The sequence below is a fragment of the Nycticebus coucang genome, chromosome 13 (assembly GCF_027406575.1).
Source record: "Nycticebus coucang isolate mNycCou1 chromosome 13, mNycCou1.pri, whole genome shotgun sequence".
Taxonomy (NCBI): Eukaryota; Metazoa; Chordata; class Mammalia; order Primates; family Lorisidae; genus Nycticebus; species Nycticebus coucang.
In genome coordinates, this window is record NC_069792.1 from 60,080,846 (window position 1) to 60,087,301 (window position 6,456).

At 41.6% G+C, this 6,456-nt stretch overlaps 1 pseudogene; it reads right to left on the reverse strand.

The window, feature by feature from the left end:
* Positions 1-4,525: 4,525 nt before the first annotated feature.
* Positions 4,526-5,086, reverse strand: LOC128563408 (eukaryotic translation initiation factor 3 subunit E-like; annotated as a pseudogene).
* Between the last annotated feature and the right edge of the window lie 1,370 nt (positions 5,087-6,456).

The following is a 6,456-nucleotide window of genomic DNA, read 5'->3' on the forward strand; positions in this document are numbered from 1 at the left end:
CTGCTTAAAGCAAATGTTGAGCCAAACAGGGTCCAGGTGCCTACCACGTAGACCACGGACATCTGCTGGTACTAAGATGTGACCTGGCCGGGAGGCATGACACAGCAGCCACGGCCTGGATCCTCGGCTCAATGATAAGTTTTGGAGTTAATCCATAGGCTTATTGTGACTGGCCTTACACAAATTTCTGAACTTTTATACCATAACAAAAACATCATATAAAAGGAATCCTACTGCATTGGATAATACGTTGTGTGCGTTCAGAGAGATTATCATAGGAGAACACTCATTGCAAGCACGGCTAAAACAGAGGACCATCACCTCACTGGAGGAAATGCTCTGATTTAATAGTATTACCTACAAATGCAAGAAGCAGTTGAGTGAAAACATCTCGTGTGTAAACCCCTAAATTTGCCCATGACAAATAAATATGACCTGTCATTCAAGTAATCGAGTTCACCCCTGGTCTGTGCCTATTTCGAATCAGTAACCAAACTTTGGTTCCTCCTTTCACATGGCTCATGTTTACTCTTCCTTCCCCATTTTCACATCCTTTTTTCTTTCCCATAAAACTAAATGGGGCGGCGCCTGTGGCTCAGTGAGTAGGGCGCCAGCCCTATATGCCGAGGGTGGTGGGTTCAAACCCAGCCCCGGCCAAACTGCAACAAAAAAAAATAGCCGGGCGTTGTGGCAGGAGCCTGTAGTCCCAGCTGCTCGGGAGGCTGAGGCAAGAGAATCACGTAAGCCCAAGAGTTAGAGGTTGCTGTGAGAGTGGCGTCACACGGCACTCTACCCGAGGGCGGTACAGTGAGACTCTGTCTCTACAAAAAAAAAATAAATAAATAAATAAATAAAACACCTTCTAAATAAGGAAACATTCAAAAATTCAAAACTAAATGTGACAGGCACCTCTGTCTTGATCATTATAGGATTTAATTTAAATATAAGGCTAATTTTGCTTTTCTAAGGTGGTATCTATTTTGTCTTCAGCAGATCTCTACAGTACCATTATGTGAAAATACCAGCATAAGAATTCTGCAATTCTTTTCTCAGTGCCCAATCTTTGGTGTCCTGCAGGAATATCACTCCTCCCAGTGTCCCTCTGAAAGCTATCAGAGTTGACCCTGGGACTGCTCATGCAGTTGCTCTCAGAATGACCAGTTCAGCCTCTCCTTCCAGGGTTAGAACCTTGCAAAGGAGCCTTCACAGCCAATCAGCTGTTTCTTTTGGCTACATTTCAGTTCCAGTTCATACTCTGTTTAAAATTAAAGTTGAGCCAAAGAAATAGCTAGAAGGTGACAGCAGCTAAGCCCCCAAAGCTTTGAATAGAGTAAGACACAGTGTAACAAGAAGTTTCCCAGGAGCGATCCCGCATGCTGAAAGGGATCTTTCATGAAAGTCACACTGAGTGCATGGAGTCAAAGGCTAGGTCACAGCCAGTTTCAAAAAGGGAAATAGAGAGAGCAGTATCTGCCTTGGCCAGGAAACAGATTACTGTCATTATAAAATATGGGAAACATATCATTTTTTTTTTTTAGACAGAGTCTCACTTTATCACCCTCGGTAGAGTACCATCGCGTCACAGCTCACAGCAACATCAAACTCTAAGGCTTAAGTGATTCTCTTGCATTAGCCTCCCCAGTAGCTGGGACTACAGGTGCTCCCCACAATGCCCAGCTATTTTTAGAGACAGGGTCTCACTCTGGCTCAAGCTGTACTCAAACATGTGAGCTCAAGCAATCCACCCACCTCAGCCTCCCAAAGTGCTAGGATTACAGGTGTGAGCCACAACGCCCGGCCAACATATCATTTTTTATGCCAGGGAAAGACTGTTTTACATAACAAATGAGAGGAATGTATTTTTTTTTAATGAGTCACAGACAATTTTATTCAAAGACTCCAAATTTATACTCAATATTTAATTGTTTCTGAAATGTATGTCACCCTTTACATACTGATTTTATTTTTTCATCTTTTCTTTACAGTTCTTCAGTAGCAGGAAGAGTCTTCTGTTACTATCTTCTTAAAAATTCTCCTGTTAGGGGAAACGGAGATAAGTGTTGAGTGATAACCAACCATCTCTTCCATTGCCACCCCTTTCTTTTTCAAACAGAAGCAGTCCCATGTGGTTGTGGAGACAAAATCTTCATAGGCTTCTCTGACTTCTGCATCCATATGTCGACAAAGTCAGAGACTGTAACAAATCAGTGTTAGAGGAGGGAAGATCCAAGCTTGATAACATGTGTCAGAATGTTGACCCTAGCACGTTCCTGAAGTTCTATTTGAGTGAAGTGTTGGAAGAGTAGATTATTCTATTGGGCAAAGGAAGACAGTAATATCAAAACTCTATGTACGCACTCCAGTTGACCAGGTACGAGATGCAGCCTCAGCACAACAATACAGAGAAACTTCAAAGGAAGGGGTCTTCATTTTGGGCCTGAAACAATCTTGTTATACTAGTTGAGACCCTCATTCTAGATTTGCTGGGTGGTGCCTTTACATTCAAGTCTTGTTTTCCAGAAGTACAGACACATTCCAACTGTAATGTCATTATCAGTTAGCCTCCAGCCTCCAGCCTCCTGCCATCTCCTTCTCCCAGTTAGCCTCCAGCCTCCTGCCATCTCCTTCTCCCAGTTAGCCTCTAGGGTCCTGCCCCTTCTCCCGCAGGGATAGCTAGACCCTGCCAGAGCTACCCACAGACACCACAGCTTCACTAACATAAGCCCAAAGCCAGAGGCTTAAGTTGCCCAGTTAGGAGCCTTTGGTCTACTATATTCTGATGAAGTTTCTTCTACAGATTCATGGATAACATCTGGCTTCTAAAAGAAAGGCTTTTCAATCACTTGCTGATAGGGTGAAACTGCACTGTTACCCATAACCATATGACCTAATTTAGAATAAATCCTGGCATCAAGACTTGTGTTTCTGATCAAATTCACAATCTGTCTTTCAGCCAAGACAAGCCACCAAGAAGTCATTCACAAGCACTGATTCACATTCCTTCATTTTTTTTTAACCCCCTCAAAGTCAAAGTTAATATATAAGCATTCAGCAAATTCTATAATTGTGTCTTTGTATCTGTAACACTCTTATTGAATAACTTTTACTAGATCTTTTAGCACTGCCCGCATTTTAGGATATTCTTGTTTGGCTTGGCCTGTAGCTCAGCCACCTAGGGCGCCAGTCACTTACACCAGAGCTGGTGGGTTCAAATCCAGCCCAGGCTTGCCAAACAACAATGATGACAACTACAACCAAAAAATAGCCAGACATTGTGGCGGGCACCTGTAGTCCCAGCTACCTGGGAGGCTGAGGCAAGAGAATCGCTTAAGCCTAAAAAGATTTTGAGGTTGCTGTGAGCTGTGATGGCGAAGAATATGTGGACACTTTGTCTGATTTGCATTAAGATACTGTGGTTGGGCTGGCCAGGTGGCTCACACCTGTAATCCTAGTGCTCTGGGAGGCCGAGGCGAGTGGATTGCTTAAACTCACAAGTTCAAGAACAGCCTGAACAAGAGAAAGACCCTGTCTCTAAAAAAAAAAAAAAAAAAACTAGCCAGGCATTGTGGCAGGCACCTGTAGTCCCAGCTACTCAGGAAGCTGAGGCAAACAGAATCACTTGAGCCCAAGAATTTGAGGTTGCTGTGAGCTATGATGCCACAGAACTCTACCAAGGGTGACAAAGTAACACTCTGTCCCTCCACCCCCCCAAAAAGGTACTGTGGTTGGTAAAGGAAGAGATCAATAATATTATCATGACTGGGCAGTGCCTGTGGCTCAGTGAGTAGGGCGCTGGCCCCATATACCGAGGGTGGTGGGTTCAAACCTGGCCCTGTCCAAACTGCAACAAAAAAATAGTTAGGCGTTGTGGCAGGCGCCTATAGTCCCAGCTGCTCAGGAGGCTGAGGCAAGAGAATCACCTAAACCTAAGAGCTGTGAGGTTGCTGTGAGCTGTGACACCACAGCACTCTACCCAGGGCGACAAAGTGAGACTCTGTCTCTAAAAAAAGAAAATAATAATAATAATTATATTATCATGACCTTTGGGGTAGTTGAAGAAAACAAACAGACCAGAGAATGAGCCATGTTCTCTTCTAAGGAGACTGAAGTGGAGAACTCACAGAATTATCATCTATGGCCTTTTTTTTATTTTTTTTTTTTTGAGATAGTCTCATTTTGTCAGCTTTGGTAGAGTGCCATGGTGTCACAGCTCAGAATAACCTCAAACTCCTAAACTTAAGCAATTCTCTTGCCTCAGCCTCCTTAGTAGCTAGGACTACAGGAGTCCACCACAATGCTCAGCTATTTTTAGAAACAAGGTCTCACTCTGACTCAGGCCTGTGAGTTCAGGCAATTCACCCGCCTTGGCCTCCCAAGTGCTGGGATTACAGGCGTGATTCACTGCACCCAGCTCATCTATGGTCTCTTTTAACGGTGTAAGGTCTTCCATGGCTGCATCCCAATTCTCCATTAAGATTTCAGATGTCAGTTTTCTGCCATAGTGGCTTTAAAGCATTTGTATCTGTTACTGGAACCAACACTCTAAAAAAAAAAAAAGATATTCTGCTGCTCCTGAGTAACTCCCACATTCATACTGGAATTTTGCATACTGTGCAGTGTATCTAAATATTCTGGCTAAAACCAAGCTTGTCCATCAGGTAGTCAAACAGCATCCAGCCATCTCTGATTGACTGTACTTGCCTTATAGTTTCTGCATCTTCAAACATCTCCACAATTGGTTCTGTTTCCACCTGTAGCTGTTTCAGGTATGCAACAACTGTGGTTCTTTTTTTCTCTCAAAGCATGAGGAATATCACTGGGATAAAGGTTTTTGTACACATCCATAGCAAAGTCTTTCACGCTGGTATCTCTAAGAAGACTCAATTGCCCTTGTAATAATTCTTTTTCATTCTATAGCTCCTTCACAGACAGAAACTCGAGGGGGGCAGCACCTGTGGCTCAGTGGGTAGGGCACTGGCCCCATATACTAAGGGTGACGGGTTTGAACCAGAAACTCAAGGGGCAGAAAGACAAGATGCCAATCCCAAAAAAGCACAATTCAAGTAGTGAAGTTGTACTCCACCATCTTGCCAAAGAAAGGGCAGAAGCGTATCTATTGATCAATTATTTTATCTTACTCTAGGAATTAATGAATTTCATATAAGTGATTCTTCACCATAGGAAATATTAGTTCCTAAAAAATCCTCCAAAGACAAGGCCAAGTAAGCCCTTAAATGTGTGAAATTTAAGGGTGGAGAACAGGCTGGGGCACCTGCATCTAAAGACGTTCAGATTTTGAAATATTTTAAAACATTGAACTAGCCTTCCAAAACCAAAACATAGCTGCAGGCCAGTCTGGCACACAGGTGCTGGCTTTCCTCTCTGGCTCTCAGGTTAAGCAAAGAGATAATAAAAATCATCAAAAGTCTGAAAACATTTTTGTTTTTTTAACCACATGGTTTAAGTTTAGATAGGATGGGTTGACTCCCTGCTATGAAAGATGAGGTGATACAACTTCTTAACAATTTCTTAACAATTTCTCCTCCCTACAATTTTCCCCACTCCTTTTCTCATTAATTATATTTTACTTTGCCAGGTTATAAACTATCACATCATGTTCTATAATTATGATACCCTTGTTATTTAGTCTTTGTTCTATTTTAAAACAGATCGACTGCTTATTTTCAGTTCTTTCACCACTCCTAATTTTTTATCTTGATTCATTTATTTGGCTGAATTTTGATGTCAAAAGTTTTGGTTTGGTTTGGTTTTGGAGAAGGGCTTACAGGTTCTATATCTTTTACACACGGGTTTCTAAATACCACATTCCCTCTGCTTTTTCATGTTTAAGAAAGGCTGTTTATTGACTTTATAACCAGACAACAATTTTGCTGGGCCACACTTCCTCATCCTCGGAAGTTTGTAGATAGTGCTCCATTGCCTTTGTATAGCAGGCCCGGTTTTCCTCCTCATAGAAATATAAATATTATAAATTTCTTATTATTTTACAGTCTTTGTCCTCTATATTGACTGCCTTCTACTTATCTTAATCTCTTTTTCCCTTTTCTCTGTATTCACTGATTATTGTGAGCATGCCGTGCCATTAATTCTGTTTTCAACTATGTCTATCCTGTTCTCTGCACTTCCAAAATTATTTGTGAGATCTGCAGTGGCTGTATTTCTGGTCTCAATTAGTTTCCTTAGCTCTGAAAATTCCCCCATTCATTTCACTCTGGTATTGAATTACCTCATTTTGAGCCTTAGTGTTGCAGAATAATAGCATGATAAAGTTATTCTGTACCTTAAAGCACTTCCAGGGAATCTTTTCTTGTTTGGAGGAGGCATATTTCCATTATTTTAAAAGCTATTTTTTACTTTGAAACATGTGTCTTTTTACACCATGTTCTTTCTTTTTTCTCTTTTTCTTCTCACTTTTTTTTTTTTTTTTTTTTTTTT